The sequence below is a fragment of the Denticeps clupeoides genome, chromosome 20 (genome assembly GCF_900700375.1).
Source record: "Denticeps clupeoides chromosome 20, fDenClu1.1, whole genome shotgun sequence".
Lineage (NCBI taxonomy): Eukaryota > Metazoa > Chordata > Actinopteri > Clupeiformes > Denticipitidae > Denticeps > Denticeps clupeoides.
The window spans coordinates 17,811,152-17,829,509 of record NC_041726.1 but is presented as its reverse complement, the minus strand read 5'-3'; the positions used below and the strand labels follow the sequence as shown (position 1 = coordinate 17,829,509).

The following is an 18,358-nucleotide window of genomic DNA, read 5'->3' as shown; positions in this document are numbered from 1 at the left end:
TCTCTCTCTGTAATGTTGCAGGGTGGCTCCTCATCAGCTCATGATTGGACTCCTCCTACTTCCTGCCATGATTGGTGGGCTGTAATAGGGAAGAGGACTCAAAATGGCGTCTGCTTTGGGACAAGACGAGAATGTGGTGTGAGGAGGGTGTTGTTGGTGAAGCGAAGAGAATGTTGGTGTGAAGTAAGAAGGAAGTGCTGTGAAGTGAAGGATTGTGACCAGAAGACAAGACTAACTTAGACTGCCCAGACCTGTTTTGTGTGTGTTTTTATGTTTCAATGTCCTTGTTTGTAATAAACGGTTAGCAATAGTGTTGTCACGGCGTTTTGGAGTTTCTGCTCCTATGTCCCATTTGTTATGTCCCTGACCCTAGACCAGGGTTCAAAACTTTGTTTCTATTGATCGCATGACAATGCATCACAAAACAAACCACTGTGCACAGAAGCTCTACATGCCAATGATTTCATATTTATTTGAAGTGCGTTTCTGCCTTTGATATATTTTATTTTATAATGCTGGACGCTGACTAGTGTGACCTGTCCCTTTACTTTATAATTGAAGATATTGACTTTAATTCACAGTGATTTTTATGGGCATTGAGCACAAATTTACTGACAAATACCACTCCCACTATTACACCATGGCAGAGGTTTTGTATAAAATATAAAGATGTAAGTAAAATTGTATTTGTGAATGTTTAAAAAAAACAACCTTTTAAGTGTAAAAGATCGAATTTTATTTTTACTGGCTTCATGCGTTTACTAATTTGCTTTTCTCCATAAGGATTTGAATCTCTGTCAACACATCTTGCACTCCTCGATAAATTTGGTATCTAGAAATTGCTATTTATCAACAGAGTCATGGTCTATGGAATCAGATTTGTGTCAAAATTTTGAAGCAAAACTTTCCTAATATCAAACAAAAACAACATAGAAATGGAAAATAAGAGGCTGGAATTTTGACAAAATTGTCTCGCTTGTTTCTCATTTTTGCTTGAGACTTTCAGTTACGGTGCTCGTTTTTACAGTTTTGCTGCTCGCTTTTCAGTTGCCCCCCGTTTTAAGTTTACACTGCCTGAGAATACGGTTGAATTTTGACACAATATTTTCATGTGGGTGGGGCTTTGCCTCATTGACCAGGAGGTATTTGAGTGACACTTTCCCCAGAACTAGTAATGGGAAGTTCGGCTTTTTTCAGGGATGTGACTCTTGTGGCATCCATAGCTTCATATTTTAGAATATGAATATTTTGAATGCTTTGTGTATTGATTAATCATATTTGCCATGAAAGGCTAAAATATGAGGTACTCTGAAAAGAAAACTACCAATCACAACTCTGAACCCACAGCTGAACACACAGCAATAACAGTCATTTGCGATTAAATATTGAATGAGATCTGTGCACACAATCAGCTGCATGATTAACCAATTGTAAGTATAGATTCAATACACCGATAATGATCCATATGTGAAGGCTAATAGCTGATGCTGCTCTGTGTGTTCTTGAAGCCCACGTATCTCGCAGTGATAAGAGTTTCGAAGAAAAGAACTGTCACTCTAATACAGCATATAAAACCATCCAACCATCCAGAAGAAAAATCGACAGATCAGAAGATTAAAAAGGCCTGTTTTTATGTCTCTGGTTTTATCTAGTCACGACTTATTAGAATTTTGTACTGTGTGTATACTGTTAAGGTGTTATGAATGACCTGGTGCAGCATTTAGCATTTAACGATAACAAAATGTTAATATTTAGGCAATACATGAAATACATGAATTTTAGGTTGGTATACCTGAAAGTATTTAGAAATTATTTGAGCTGAAGATAATGAAATAATTCAATTATCCAGTTAATGCCCAAAATAACATTTTTCTGTCATTGGTGATTGTACTGTTTACAATGTAGAATGAAAGGATAAAAAGCAGAGATGACAAAAAACATCTATTACATCTACCAAATGTCAGGATTGACTGCAGCTGGGCTCATCAGCTGGGCTCCGTGCCGACATCCTAGTGAACTTTCGTGGACCTGAGCATGAACTTGAGTTTCTGTTTGGTGTTCTGAGTTCTGGCAATCGCCACACGCCTGCGGGTTTGTTTTAGTTATTCCCCTTTATTTCCCGTTCTTGGCCACCGCGCCATTGTTTATTTGTATTTATTGTTTATTTTATAATAAAACCCCTTCCCAGCATGTCCTGCTTCTGCGCTTCCTTCCCCCGTCAGCAAGCCGGCGTGACACCAAAAGAACAGCAGCATTGTGTTAAGTGATAAATGGTCCCCACTCTCCGTTTATCTTTCCCCATAGCATGTTCACCATGTTTAAAAAAAATTATTTGTTCATCTTTATTATATAAAGCCAATTGAGCCATACTGTATGTGATTTTGGGCTATATAAGAAGTAAATGTTGTTGTTGTTATTGAGTCCGGAGGTTTAATGAAGCCTTTAATCGCTCTATTTTACACAATAACACTGTTTTTTTTACTTTAACCAATCAGATATATCCTTTATCCCGTCGGAGAAAGAGAACAGCCATATGCAGGTGACACGCAGGTCACAACACCTGGGGGACACAAACAAGATGCTAACAGGCAATCGTGTCAGGACCTCTCTCCCCCTCTGCACATGGTAATGCAGCAAAATACTGAGCAGTCAACGTGAGTCAGTGTAGTACAGCAATTCTGCTTCAATCTAATTGGTTACGGTGTGTAAGCACAATGAAGTATGAATCTTAAACAGGAATGTCTACATTAAGACCCAACTTGAGGCAATATGCCTGAATGCACCATGACAATATGTAACTCAATTAATGTTTTGTACCATCAGCTTAATAAATGGTGCAGTTAATTAAGTGCAGTAAGTCGACATTTAGAGATTGCCTATAAAATCAAAGTTTTTAATGTATACTAGGCTGATGAATAAGAGTGTGCAACAGGGAAACTATGCATAGAAGGAGAGAGAAAGCTATTAAAAGCTACATTTTAAGGAATGAGAAAAGCCATAGAACAGAATGTACCACCAACGTCTCATTTCCTTAGTTATGGTTTGGCCTCCTGCCTCTCTCCACTAAGTGTGTTTTGGACATTAAAAATAGGCGAATGAAATGTCAGAAGCAAGATGTGATGTAAGCACCAAGGCCTTTCCCCAGGCATCTAAAAGGAATGGATTAACACAGTAAATAAAATAAATGCAGTTATCAAAAATTAGGTGAATTTGCATGGCCAGGTGGTGAGATGATGCAGGGCAGTAACAAACCTGTGGAGATACGTATGGTTGGGTGAAATATACACAAGAGAGGGGGTGTGTTTCAGCAACTTACTACCCGTTACTATCATTCCTTCTGAACGTACCACCAGCACCCCCAATATAAGAATAGGATTATTAAATGTTAGATCCCTTACACCCTAAAACGCTCATTGTCAATTAAATTATTACAGATCAGGGGTTTGATGTACTGTGCCTGACCGAAACTTGGTTAAAACAAAACAAATTTGTAGCATTAAACGAGTCTAGTCCTCCTGGATACAGATATGTATCCATGTACACCAACCTCGCTTAACTGGAAGAGGTTATCATTTATAGTGATAACCTTGGTATTACTCTTAAACCCGGACATGGATTTAACGCTTTTGAGATTCTACATACCAATATAACTTATGTTGTCTCACAAAATTTAAATCCTAAATTGATTCCATTGATTATTTGTCACGTCCATGCGGGCATGACGCGGCGGGTGAACGGAGAGGATGACGAGAAGACGTGGAATGAAGGACGCTTTCACCTGACATCATGAAACCGGGGTTTAATGGTGAATCACAGGACAGGGGAGACATCCAAGACGTAGACACTGGTGAACACGGAACATAACTTCAAAGACCTGACAGCGGACAGAAACGAACACGACAGAACCTGTGTTAATTTATACAATTAACACAGGTGAAAACGATTAGGGAACATTTCACAGGACAACAATGAAACTCCGGTTCGGATCCTGGACCGGAGTAACCCCCATTTCGGACCGGATCCTGACATTATTATTTACAGACACCCTGTACCTTATTCTGAGTTTAGTGAATTTACAGATTTTGTTTCCAACTTAGTTGTATCTGTGAATAAAGCCTTAATTGTCGGCGACTTTAACATCTACTGTGATAAATTAGAAGACTCACTAAGAGCAGCATTCCTGTCTATATTAGACTCAGTTAGAGTTAACCAACATATAACAGGACCTACTCATGAAGGTGGTCACACGCTTGTACTGACCTTCGGTTTAAATATAGAAGATATAGTTACTCTTCCGCAATCTGAAATTATCTCAGATCATTTCCTCATCGCTTTTAAAATATGTATCAAACACAATAAACTCAACCCCCCTCGTTATAGAGACAAACGGACAATTACATCAAGTACTGCACAGAGGTTTATTAATACCTTACCAGATTTATCAACGCTGATAAACTCACCATCAGACCCTGCAGAACTCGAACAAGCCACCAAATGTCTAGAAATAACACTGCGTAGTACGTTAGATAAAGTCACTCCCCTTAAAAGGAAGATAGTAAGAGATAAAAACTTAATTCCTTGGTATAATGATCACACGCGCTTGCTTAAGAAGACCACCCGGAAATTAGTAAATGCCGTCGAAGTAAATTAAATGTATTCCGAATAGCTTGGAAGGAGAGCCTACTTAACTATAAGAAGGCTCTTAGCACGGCTCGATCAACGTATCTGTCCTCGTTAATAGACAAAAACAAAAGCAGTCATTAGACCCCTGATTAAAAAGTCGGATATTGATCGCAGTCAGCTTTCAAATTATAGACCGATATCCAACCTTCCGTTCATATCAAAAATCTTAGAAAAAGTCGGAGCCCAACAGCTGAGCAGCATACCTAGACAGCAAAAATATCCACGAAGTATATCAATCGGGATTTAGACCTCATCATAGCACTGAGACAGCGCTGGTTAAAGTGGTTAATGACCTTACTGCTGTTGGCCTCTGATCAGGGACGCATCTCGCTGCTTGTCCTGCTTGATCTGAGTGCAGCGTTTGACACTATCGATCACGCTATTCTCCTTGCCAGGTTAGAGAATGTTATCGGGATTTAGGGAACAGCCCTTGAATGGTTCAGATCATATCTGACCAACCAATATCAGTTTGTGGACATCAATGATGTTTCGTCTTCACATAGTAAAGTGGAGTTTGGTGTTCCACAAGGTTCTGTCCTAGGTCTGTTACTTTTTTCCCTATACATGTTACCTTTAGGTGACGTCATCCGCAAACATGGTATTAGCTTTCATTGCTACGCTGACGACTCACAGCTGTGTCTGTCAGCAATGCCAGATCAGAGGCAGCAGCTGAACAAAATAGAGAATTGTCACCAACTTTCTCCTGTTAAACCCTGACAAGACAGAAGCACTTGTACTTGGGCCTCAAGCAGCCCGGCATAAACTGGCTGACTACACCATAACCCTGGATAGCCTTTCTATTTCACCAAGTATTGAAGTAAAGGATCTAGGTGTCATCATTGATGCAGGTCTCTCATTCAATTTGCACGTAGATAATGTCACTAAGATAGCATTCTTTCACCTTAGAAATATTGCGAAAATAAGAAATATCATTTCAATGCATGATGCAGAAAAGTTGGTCCATGCATTTATTACATCAAGGTTAGATTACTGCAATGCATTACTGTCTGGATGCTCTAGTAAGGTGCATGAGTAAACTCCAGCTAGTACAGAATGCTGCAGCAAGAGTTCTAACTAGAACCAGGAAATTTGACCACATTACCCCAGTCTTACAATCACTGCACTGGTTACCCATCAAATTTAGAATTGACAACAAAATCCTACTTTTGACCTATAAAGCTCTAAATGGTCTCGCCCCGCAATACCTGAGTGAACTTTTAGTTCTTTACGACCCGCCACGCCCCCTTCGATCAATGGGTGCAGGGTCACTACTGGTACAAAAAGTACAGAAGGTCACAGCTGGAAGCAGATCCTTCTCCTATAGATCATTGCAGTTTTGGAACGGCTTGCCTGTCAGTGTCCGGGACTCAGACACAGTCTCAGGGTTTAAATCCAATCTCAAAACCTGTCTGTTTTCTCTGGCTTTTTGTTAAAGTCCTAGACACGCATTTTACTTCACTTTGACACAGTGTCAATTCTAAAGTCCAGATTATCACAGAGTCCCCCTGTTAGACACAGACACAGACAAAGTTAAATTCACCCTAGTTAGGCTGTCCTAGTTAGGGTACCGGGCCACTGTAGCACCAATATACTACTATCACCACATATTTTAGGACCAGTCGTATGATGCCACCGTCTGCTGCTGCTTCTGTTTGTTTTCTCCGAGACATGGAATCAAGTGCCCAGACTACTGGCAGACCCCAGTGAAGAGTCAAGCATATAAATCCTGGTTCCTGACAACTGCTAAACAAGGACATAGCATGCAACGAACCAGAGGGTCACCACAGCCACCACCGTTACAACTACAGCTTCAGGGTTCTTCAAGTGGACCAGTAGCATCATTATGGACACATAATCTAGACCATGACACACACTGGACTACATTCTGGACTTCTCCAAGCCTACAACTGTAGGACATATTATTATATTGTACAAATCATCACCAGCCCTGCACTGACACTCTACCCTGGAAGGGGGTCCCTCTCTCTATCACTCCTTCCCAAGGATTCTTTCTTTCTTTTTTTCTCTCTCCTAGAGTTTTTCCTTGTATGCAGAAGGGTCAAGTGTGGGGGGTGTCAACTATAGGGCTTGTGAAAGACCATTGAGACATACTGTATGTGATTTTGGGCTATATAAGAAATAAATGTTGTTGTTGTTGTTGTACCAGAACCATGTCCCTTTGCTGGCGGTGGGAGAAGGTGAGGAGATTTGGTTTGGCCTGGCGGGGTCGAGTGGTATTCAAGTTATAAAACCCATGCAGAATGACATGGAGTAACTCCAAACTGAGAGTTGACACTTATTATTTTTGTTTATGAAACAGCGGTGCTCCTGGATCAGCAGGTGGCAGCCATCGTCATGTATGTTTTAATAACAGGGAAGTACCCACACTTCCCTGTTATTCAATAATCCACTGTTATGCTGCATGTTCTCAGAATTGAACTCACTCCACTATTGTCATTTTGTGTGTATGTTATGAATCTTTTAGATTCTGGCCAGGCAAACCCTGCTATTGACAGTATTAAAATGGCTGGTACCTAAAAAAGGCTGAAGGGCACATTCCGCTGCACTGAAAAAAAATGTAAAGTTTTTTTTAAAGGTTCCATCTCACACAAGCAATGTACAGATGTGCTGTATATATTTTTATCCAGATAAGCAAAGATCAGGGTGACAGCAGGGAGGTTGGCGGAGGAGGAAGCAGGGTGCTTCAGTGAGGGAGCTGTCGAGGAAAGTGGGTTGGAGCCACTCAGACCTTCAGCACAGACCAGTGGAGCGACAGACACCTTAAAACACAGATAGGCGCAAGGCTACACACATGCTAAAAGACACACGTTCACAGCCAGTGACTCACACAAAAAGAAATGCATAGACACACAGAGACTGACTCGCTGGTCGACCCAAAAATGAAATCCAACTCAGCGGTGAAGGGTGGACATCAGAAATTGCTTTGACCTTGTTAATCTGTGTTTTTCTGATCCCCATTAATTATTGATAATGTACTTTAACTCCCCTGATGTTACAGGAATTAACATCTTTAATTTATTAACACAGGTAGATTAATATTTCTGTTACATGGAAATGTTGCATGTAAATTGACTCAATGTAACAGAAAAATCTGTGAAAAGGAGAAAGAGATTGAGAGGGAAAGTAAAAAAAAAGGAGCCAGAAACGGAGAGAAGCAGGGAGAAGGACAAGAATTAACACATGATAAATTATGGACCTGGAATCTCCCATTTTACAGATTTAATAAATAACTCACATATATACATGTAAGAAGAAGGGGAAAAAAGAATAAAAATATTTATACTTAAAAAAATTGCTTTTAACTAAGGTGATGGGTTAAAAGCAGAGGACAAATTTCCTTGTGTGCACTGTGCAGTGTATCACAATGACAATCACTTCACTTTCACTTTCATCCAGCACGCTGATGCAGCAAACTGATGCTTAATTTAGTCTTGCAGGTGAAGGGAAAAAATAAACAGTGCTGATTTCTTCCATTGTAAAAATGGATGTTATTGATGAACTTACAGCAAATGGGACATCCAGCTGGGAGAAGCTCTGGATGCTTGAATGTCCCCACAGTGAGGAACAACACAGCTGTTCATTTTATGTAACTGAGAAAGGACAGTTCACTGGGACTTATTTTACTGTGGTCCAGACCCAGCAGCTGGCAGAGATGGTCCATGACCTGCCAAGGAAAGTGTATAATGGAGGCACCACAGTGTACATGTGCCATATTAAAAGAAGACAGTTTAAATTGTCCAAAATGATAACATTTGGTGTGTGAGAGCTGTCATCTTTGATATGGGTAAATACTTCACTAATTATAAATGATTCACTAATAATACGCTAATATAGTGATGTGGAAATTAAGCTCGTACCGCTACTATACATTGAAATATATAAAAGTGTACAGGCACAATCTGTCCACTTTTTACCCAACATATAGCTAGAATGAACGCTGCACGCTGTTTTGTAGTATAGGCCAAAGGGTTATCCCATGGAAAGGAAGTGGAAATCGAAGAGACATGTGTTCAACACTCATGCCCGCTTAATAGCTGGAAATCAAAGTCAGCATTTCTCCTCTCCTTTCATCTCCTCCTGCTTTCCTCCACTCTTCCCCTGTCGCTTTAGCCTGAGGCTCAACCTCTCTCAATATGTGGCCCTACAGGAGCATGGGAGAAAGAACAAGGGAAAGCACGGATGAAAGGAATGGGTGGGGCTAATGCATCTCTCAGGAGATAAAAAGGCTGCTGAATTTTCCTTTCTTCCCAGCCTCTCTCCTTCCTTGTCGGTGCTAGGATGCTTCCCACTATCTTACTCTCCCTCTATCTCCCGCCCTCCATCTGTCTCTAGAAAAAAGAAACTCCGCCCCGTTGCTATTGCTTTATGGTGTTTATATGAGATCTGTGAAGCTGATAGGAGTCTCAGGGCAATTGCTCAGACGTTGAAAGTTTCATTTTGCTCAGCCTCATGCATCAATCTGAGTGCTCGCTTTGTCTCTCTCTGACAGGTACAAAGGAGCCTATGCCAGCCATGGCATATTTATTATTTTTTGTAATAAATTTGCTTCCCTGTGCAGGTTTAGGTGACTGATAACACTGGTAAAATGTTATTCTCTCTCACCCTCTCTCCCACTCTGCAGGTCTCATGGTATCACTCTTGCTTCATGCAGCATCTTTATTTGTATTTGAGTGCATTGAATGCTTTTTTATTTTTTAATATTGAATTTATTTACTTCAATCATGCTCTCCTTTATAATAGTGGAGCTCATAGCCACTGACAAGAATAAATATTAAACTCTTTTTAAACTTCAATTTCATCCAGCTGTCCTCCCAGATCATGGCCGCAGAGAAACGGTCAGTCTTCTTTAAAATAGATATTTCTATTTCAAGGTTTTTCTAATACAACCCTAAAGCCACAAACCAGCTTAAGTCTAAAGAGAATAAGAGTGTATATGGGACATCATCTTAAAAAAAGAAACAAAAGAGCCATCTGTGCTTGAGGTGTTCCATATTAAAGTTATTTTCGAAAAGCTCTTCCCTCAGTTATTACATTACATAGTAGATAAAAAAAAAAAAAAAGCTTATCTGAATAATACAACACATACTACCATTAGGGCCCTTTTCTCTTTAATTTGGCAAGCAAATCAGAAAACAGGGGCATTTAGCTGTCTCTGAGTGTGTGCTGCATTACAATAATCAGGCATGCAGCCAGCACCACTGATGTGGCACATACATTTGAGCGCTAAAATGCATGAAGGGGAATATTCAGATGTGGAATATGTGAGGCAGCCTTTCTTTGGAAGAGGTCACCTATAATTAAATAGCAAGCATTCAAGAAGTTATCCACCATCATGTCACTACAACTGATGTGTTTTGTTCTCCAGCAGAGCATAACCTCAGAAAAAAGAGTTTAACAAACACTGGGGAAACCACTCTGGCTAACACAAATGGAAAAGTGTTTCTATGTTTCATATGTAGATAAACACGGAGGAAGCATGTGCCGCATCTGGTTTTTACTCCTGTGACTGTCCTATTTCCTAGCAGTTCATTGCAGCGCTAACCATTCATTCAACCAGTCACTTTTCCTATTTTTTTATTGTACAGTAGAAAAACCAGCTACATGGATACAAGTTGTTCCATTGGCAGCTGGAGCAAAGCAAAACAAAACAGCAATTTCAATCAATCCTTGTAACTCCTCTGTTCTAACTGGAGTGTCTGTTCTAAAACAGACATGAGTCAAAGAAATGAACACACCCTCTTTCTCCAAAAAACATTCACATTGTGGCACAGAATGCAGAAGCAAAGCAGGGAAAAAAATGATGTTCAATTCCAAACAGTTTGGTCAAAAAAGGAAGATGCAGGAAGCTCCAGAGAGAGAGCAAGCACAGGGTGAGAAAGCAGGAGGAACGGGAGGAAGCAGGAAAAAAGCGAAGCCACAAGCCCTGGAGACTCCTTTATACTACAATTTTGTCAGTCAGAATGGCTGCCACAGACCAATCAAATAGTTTTTTATTTCTGCCCTCTCCAAATGGAACATCTGATACAGAAATGCCTGAAATTTCCTGTCATACGCCAGCATTGGTAAAGTAAAGTAAAGTGAAGGGATTGTCACTTGTGATATACATAAGATAGTGTGTGGGGACGGTGCTTTGCTCAGTGGCACCTCAGTGGCACCTTGGCAGATCGGGATTCGAACCGGCAACTTTCTGATTACGGGGCCACTTCCTTAACTGCTAGGCCACCACTGCTGGTATTCAGTCAGTTGTGGTGATCTTAAGGTGATCCAAGACAACCAGGAGATATAAACTCACCAGTGGTTCATGAGTCTTCCCTGAGGTGTCTGCCCAGTGGGACATGCCTGAAAGTTACAACCTCTTGCAGGGGGCAACCTTTTGATATGCCCAAACCATCTTTGATGGCTCCTCTTGGTGCACAGCAGCATTGACATAGATTTACTGTGCCTTGTTTCTAAACTCAACTCTCTTCACCATAAACAGACTGGTGTACAAATGATTTTTTTTCTGTGCACAAAATACATTCTGTGCCACCAAATTAAAATTATTTTTTACAAAATATATAATTATTATCAGCTTCACTGATATAAGCATCTGTCTTTTTGTGGACATAATCAGTAATGTATGAAGGACTGAATATTGTTTTGTGGCAAAAAAAAAAAGTAATTTCCGACATAGAATGCATTTAGTCAATTACTATCTTTCAGACAATTTAGATTATGTCTACAAAATGGCAGGTGTTGATGTTGGTTAACAAAATTAATCACTGCTTTTGATGCTTATGAACCAAATAAATTAAACACAAAATTTATTAAAAAATAAAGAGGTTTTATCTTTTTCTGGTGAAAATGTAGCAAGGTGTAAGTTGATTTCATCATTTTATTAATTGTGTGGCTTTGGGCCCAATAGTGCATTGTCCACAAAATTGCTCATTCTGATTTAATCTCACAATCTCCCAACCCTTTTCCGTCACTTGCGAAAGACTGTCTCATCCTTGAGCTGAAAGGAACAAGTCACACTTTTCCAGAAGAGAAGTGGCCTCTGATTTTGAGAAGCTGATTCTCATCATTGGAGTGCCCACTGAAGGTCATGGCCATTGAGGACATCAACCTCCAGGTTCCAAAACTGGTGCAAGATACACTTTTTGCAAAGTTAAATAGTCCACAAAACAAAAGTAAACTGGATATTGTCCAAGGTAGTACCTTGGTTTTTAACTAGTACCTTGTTTTGAAGTCATGTGAAAGTCATTCTCCAAAACCACTACCAACTCCTCCCATGCCCTAGCTTATGCTATTTAACAGCATAAGATCATATTTTACAGCACATGATTTTCTAAATAATAATAAATCAATTCATATTTTTGTTATGTGATTAATATGAATCAATAAAACAGCACAACCAATACAAGCTGTTTATTAATAAATAAAGTAGGCAGTGATTGAATGGATTCACTGTGGCCCTTGAGATTGTGAACTGGTGTGATGGTTCCCTGAGTAATAATCACCTGGTAGCTTTGAAATTAATAAAATCCAAAAATGGCCAGGAACAATTTTTATTACTGTATTCACTTTTTAGTTAGCTTTGTAATACTTGCTTACTGATTTACACAGAACATTTATCACAATAGATACATTTAATTTATTCCCATTAGATGGTCAACCTCAGTCTCAAACTGCCCACAGGTTAAGAGTGTTTTAAGCGATGCACAAAATGAGGAGGAACAGAATCAGGTGTTGGCAAGCATTAGCATGCAACTGTGCCATCCTTTTTAAACTCTGTCTATTGGGATGCTAACCAGGCCGAAACTTGCCTTCAGAACAGATGGTTAAGCCTGTACAAGCAAGACACACAACCGCAAGCCCCATCTTGCTAAGATGATGTGTATACACACATGAACACACACACCTGCCAGATGCAGTGTGTTGCCATCTGAGGCACTGCGGGTACTCATGCCAAATTAATTAGCCTAAATAGAGTGACAACGAGAGGTCACTGGCTGTCCATCAAACACTGTGTGAAGACACAGTGGCCAATACAAGCTTTGTACTCCAGACAGTCTATCTGATTATTTAAAGTGAAAGTGAAGTGATTGTCTCATGTGATACACATCACAACAGCACACGGTGCACACAGTGAAATTTGTCCTCTGACAGACACCATGACAGGCGCGGGGGACTGTGCTTTTGCTCAGTGGCACCTCAGTAGCACCTTGGCGGATCGGGATTCGAACCGGCAACCTTCTGATTTCGGGGCCGCTTCCTTAACCGCTAGGCCACCACTACCCCAGATGAGAGAAAGCCAGTGCTATTGACCTGACAATAGGCCTGAATATACACAGAAAAAATGCTGTCACAAGGCAACACACCAGTTATTCTGTAGGGTCTAAAACCACACAAAGACAGCATAAAATGAAGATGAGGGGTCCAACAGAAGATATGACACATTATCAAAAGTCTGCAAACAGTTCTGACTCATCCTGAGTGATCTTTCTTCCAGTACTGCACTGGTTGGTGTGTTTGTTTTGAGATTCTCTATACCAACAGTCTCTATACCAACAATCATAAGTTTATTCCATTTATTATTATTTATAATCTCGACCAAGCGACCAAATGCCTAGAATTAACACTGCATGGTACGTTAGATAAGATAGTAAGAGATAAAAATGTAATACCTTATCCACATTTAATATCCATGCCCGGAAAAATATAACGTAAACGGCGTTGAAGTAAATTGAACGTATTTCGAATTGTATGGAAGGAGAGCCTCCTTAGCTATAAGAAGGCTCTTATCGGCTCGATACATAGACGAGAACAGGAATCCCAGATTCCTGTATAACACTGTAGCCAAACTAACCAGGAAAAAGACAGAAACAAATATTATCACTCATTATCATAATAAAAGGGACAATTTAATGAATTTCTTCTAAAATTTCATCTTGTATTTCTTCTAAAACTGTCACGAATAGAGCTAATATTAAAAGCAAAACAAACAGCTCCGTCGATATTACTACAGAAAATTACCACTGATTAGAACGCTTCAACCTTCTCAAGGAGCATGAATTAATTAAATTAATCTAACCGTCAAATCAGTGTACTTGCGCATTAGATCCACTTCCTACAAGTTTCCTTTATAAAATGTGTCCTTAAAATGATTAACTCATTGCTTGGCACCAGCCACGTACCAAGTTCGTTCAAGGAAGCAGTCATTAAACCCAATTAAAATCGAATTGATCGAATTATAGACCAATATCTAACCTTCCAACCTTCTTAGGCAGCAGTGGCCTAGCAGTTAAGGAAGCTGCCCCGTAATCAGAACGTTGCTGGTTTGAATTCCACCAAGGTGCTACTGAGGTACCACTAACCTAATCACTGTCCTCACACACTGCTCCCCGGGTGCCTGTCATGGCTGCCCATTACTCACAAAGGGTGATGGGTTAAAAGCAGAGGACACATGCTGCAGGAGCATCGAATGGGACGAGCCACTTCCCAGGGACTTGCGTCCACATTGGTAGGAATGGAAGACAGCTCTTGAAGGGCTGAGAGAAGTTTTAATCCCTAGATGCAACTATCCATCACACCTCGGCAAGAATGTGAGTGTCAAATTACACCATTTTTCAGACGCTAGTACCGTGGGATATGGTGCCTGTTCCTACCTTTGATACAAGAATGACCACAACAAAGTACATTGAAGTTTCCTCATAGCTAAAGCAAGGGTTACTCTGTCAAAGGTCACCAGTATTCCTCGCTTATAACTTTCAGCTGCTGTGATTGCAGCTCGACTGAGAGTTTTGCTGAAATCAGAGCTGAACATGAAGATTGATAAAGAATTCTTTTGGACAGTTTCTCAAGTCAGTCTAGCATATATCAACAATGAAGCACAACGGTTTCATGTGTTCGTAGCAAATCGTGTCCAGCTAATAAGAGAGAACACTAACCCGAGCCAGTGTGTTATGTCCTTTGGGCCGTAGAATGATTCGTGGTGCTCTGTGTTTGTGCGTCTTTCCCTAGGCTGTCTGCTGTATCTGTATAGTTCCTCCTTTCCTGGTGTGTTGTCCTCCTGTGGATTGTTGTGTAGTTCTTGTGTATAGCATTTCAGGTTTGGTTGGATGTTCACCGCTCACTGTAATTAAAGCACAATATTTCACTTGGGCCTGGTATCTGTGTATTCCCACCGCACACATTCCCCTCGTTTGTTGTCATGTTTCCCAACCCCCAGACAGGGACGTGACACAGATGCATTACGTTGATACAGCAGAAAGCCCAGATGACCACGCCTCTAGGGAACTTTGTGCATCAGAAATTCAACCAATTGGTTATCAGGTCCTGGGTTTCTGTGGAGAGAAGGGATTAAACTTGAACCTTATCCATCAAATTATCTCTTGGTTCGTGACCTTAAGGTTAAAACAGTTCAAACATTCGTATCAAGTGTGAAAGCGTGCATAGATATGCTCGATCTCCTGTCTAGATTTTCATCTTGGACAACACTCCTTAAGGTAGTTGCAAGAATTAAATGACTGTGCTCTAAACAAAAGTGTTTTACAGATGTTGTGACTGTTAAATAGTGTGAGAGTACAGCTAAAGTTTTAACAAGCCTTGTCCAACAGCAGTCAGTCATTCAGACAAGATATGAAGAAATCCTTCAGTGAACCCAGTGGCAGTTGGGGCAAGAGGTGGAAATGAATGTGGACAGTGATGGTCTGGTTCGAAGAGTACACAATTGGGAACAGAAATCACTTAAACAGAAATCCTAAATTAAACTCTCAATTATAGAAAGACCAATACAAAAGCTAGTCTTGCTACTTGAAAGTGAATCTCTATGAGCTATACACTCATACAAATATACGAAAGGATGTACAAATATAATCCACTTTGTTTTGTGCTTATTTGCACTTTTTTGTGGTGTTATAGATGGTCCTTAGAATTTGAAAATCATGGCTGTGACAACATGACATTATTTGTGGGAGTGTAAAGGACCACAATTGTCCGTTTATGGTTTTGACATTTTTCTTGATACAATAAAAATGTTTTTCTATAATGTGGGTTATTTCTGTATTTATGATGGTTTGTGTGTCCATATGACCTAGTGTTTTGTGGTTTGCGCAGGAGGAGGATTAATCTGTTTGAATATGTGAATATGTGGTTATGTGAGCTTCACTTCACTTTCACCTTTCACAATTTAGCTGCTGGCAATATAGTGATAGCCCAGCAGCTGTGCACATAAATAGACAGCAACAACATTCATGAAGTATATAAATCGGGATTAGGACCTTATCATAGCACTGAGACAATTAATTAAAGTGGTCAATCACCTGCTGTTGGCCTCTGATCAGGGCCGCATCTTGCTTCTTGTCTTGCTTGTCGTTTGTCACTATTGATCACACAGTTCTCCTTGACAGGTTAGAGAATGATTAAGAGAATCACCCTCATATTGTTCAGATCATATCTAACTGATCGGTATCAGTTTGTGGACATAAGTGGTGATTCGTCTTCACATAGTAAAGTAACAACAACATTTATTTTTGATATAGTCCAAAATCACATACAGTATTTATCAATGGGCTTTGACAAGCCCTACAGTTGACACACCCCACACTTGACCCTTCTGCACACAAGGAAAAACTCCACACAAAAAAACTCTAGGAGAGAGAAAAAAGAAAGGAAGAAACCTTGGGAAGGAGTGATACAGTAGAGGGAGCCTGAAATGGTGTCAGTGCAGGCTTTGTGACTGTCCAATAAGAGAAAAAAAATAAGTCCTACGGTTGTAGGGTTGGAGAAGTCCAGAGTGTAGTCCAGTGTCATGGTGTACATAACATGTCCATTATGATGTTACAGGTCGATTTCAAGATCCATGAAGCGGTGGTGGTGACTGTGGTGACCCTCTGGTTTGTTTTATGCTGAGTCATCGTTTAGCAGTTGACCAGGACCAGGATTTATTTGCTGGTCTCTTCACTGGAGTCTGCCAGTAGTCTGGGTGCTTGATTCAGTGTCTCGGAGAAAACAAACATAAGCAGCGGTAGACGGTTGCACTGTACGACCAATACTGAAATATGTGGTTATAGTGGTATTTTGGTGCTACAGTGGCCCGGTACCCTAACTAGGACAGCCTAACTAGGGTGAATTTAACACTGTCTGTGTCTATGTGACTGTGTGATAAACTGGACTTTATAATTGACACTGTGTCAAAGTGAAGTGAAATGAGTGTCTGGGAGGACATTAGACAGTGGATGCTCACCAATTTTCTTCTGTTAAACCCTGATAAGACAGAAGCTCTTGTACTGTCTGACTACATCATAACTCTGGATAGCCTTTCTATCTCATCAAGTGCAAAAGTAAAGGATCTAGGTGTCCTGATCGATGCAGGTCTCTCATTCGATTTGCATGTAGATAATATCACTAGGATAGCATTCCTTCACCTTAGAAAAATTGCAAAGATAAGAAACATCCTCTCAATGTACGATGGAGAAAAGTTGGTCCATGCGTTTATCACATCAAGGTTACATTACTGCAATGCATTACTGTCTGGATGCTCTAGTAGGTGCATGGGTAAACTCCAGCTAGTACAGAATGCTGCAGCCAGAGTTCTTACTAGAACCAGGAAATTTGACCACATCACCCCAGTCTTACAATCACTGCACTGGCTATCCATTCAATTTAGGGTTGACTACAAAATCCTACTTTTGACCTATAAAGTTAATTAAAGTTCACCACACCCCCTGCATTCGAAGGGTTTAGGGTCCCTACTGGTTCCCAAATTACAGAAGGTCAAAGCTTGGAGCAGATCCTTCTCATTTAGAGCTCTGTAGTTGTGGAACGGCTTGCCAGTCAGTGTTCGGACTCAGACACAGTCTAAGTGTTTAAATCTAAACTGAAACCACATCTGTTTTCTCTGGCCTTCTGTTAAAGTCACAGACACATTGTCAATTACTACGTCCAGGGGCAGTGGTGGCCTAGCGGTTAAGGAAGCGGCCCCTTAATCAGAAGGTTGCTGGTTCTAATCCCGATCCACCAAAGTGCCCCTGAGGTGCCACTGAGCAAAGCACCGTCCCCACACACTGCTCCCCGGGCGCTTGTCATGGTTAAAAGCAGAGGACAAATTTCACTCTGTGCACCGTGTGCTGTGATGTGTATCACAATGACAATCACTTCACTTCACTTCTTCTATTTCTGTTCCAGTTGTACAATGCCACTTTCTGCTCCACTTTCTGTTTGTTCTCTCTAAGGCACTGAAGCATGTAGACTACAGACTCCAGTTAAGGGACCACAAGATAAATCCTGGTTCCTGGCAACTGCTAGCAGACAACTTGGCATGAAACAAACTAAAGGGTCACAGCAGCCACCACCACCATAACAACTGAAGCTTCAGGGATCTTCAAATGGAACAGTAGCATTATAATGGACAGGTAATGTACACCATGACACTGGACTAAAACTTACTCTGCACTGTCCAGTACCTCCAAACATGGATGTCCAAGTAGGTGCTCTATATTACACTTTTCCACCTCTACAACTGTAGGACTTTTTCTCTTCTCGGATAAATGCCTGCACTGACACCAATTGCAGGCTCACACTACCCTGGAAGGGGGTCCCTCTCTCTATAACTACTTCCCAAGGTTTCTTCCTTTCTGTTTTTTGTGGAGTGCCTCAGGTGTGCCCTGCATTT

General features: G+C 40.6%; 1 long non-coding RNA gene across 1 annotated transcript in view; it reads left to right on the top strand.

Moving 5' to 3' along the window:
- LOC114770541 (uncharacterized) overlaps window positions 1-18,039 on the top strand; it is a 35,542-nt gene extending 17,503 nt beyond the window's left edge. The window contains exon 3 of the long non-coding RNA XR_003743357.1: window positions 17,919-18,039. This is a non-coding gene — a long non-coding RNA (uncharacterized LOC114770541). The remainder of the gene's footprint in view (window positions 1-17,918) is intronic.
- The last annotated feature ends 319 nt before the right edge of the window (window positions 18,040-18,358 follow it).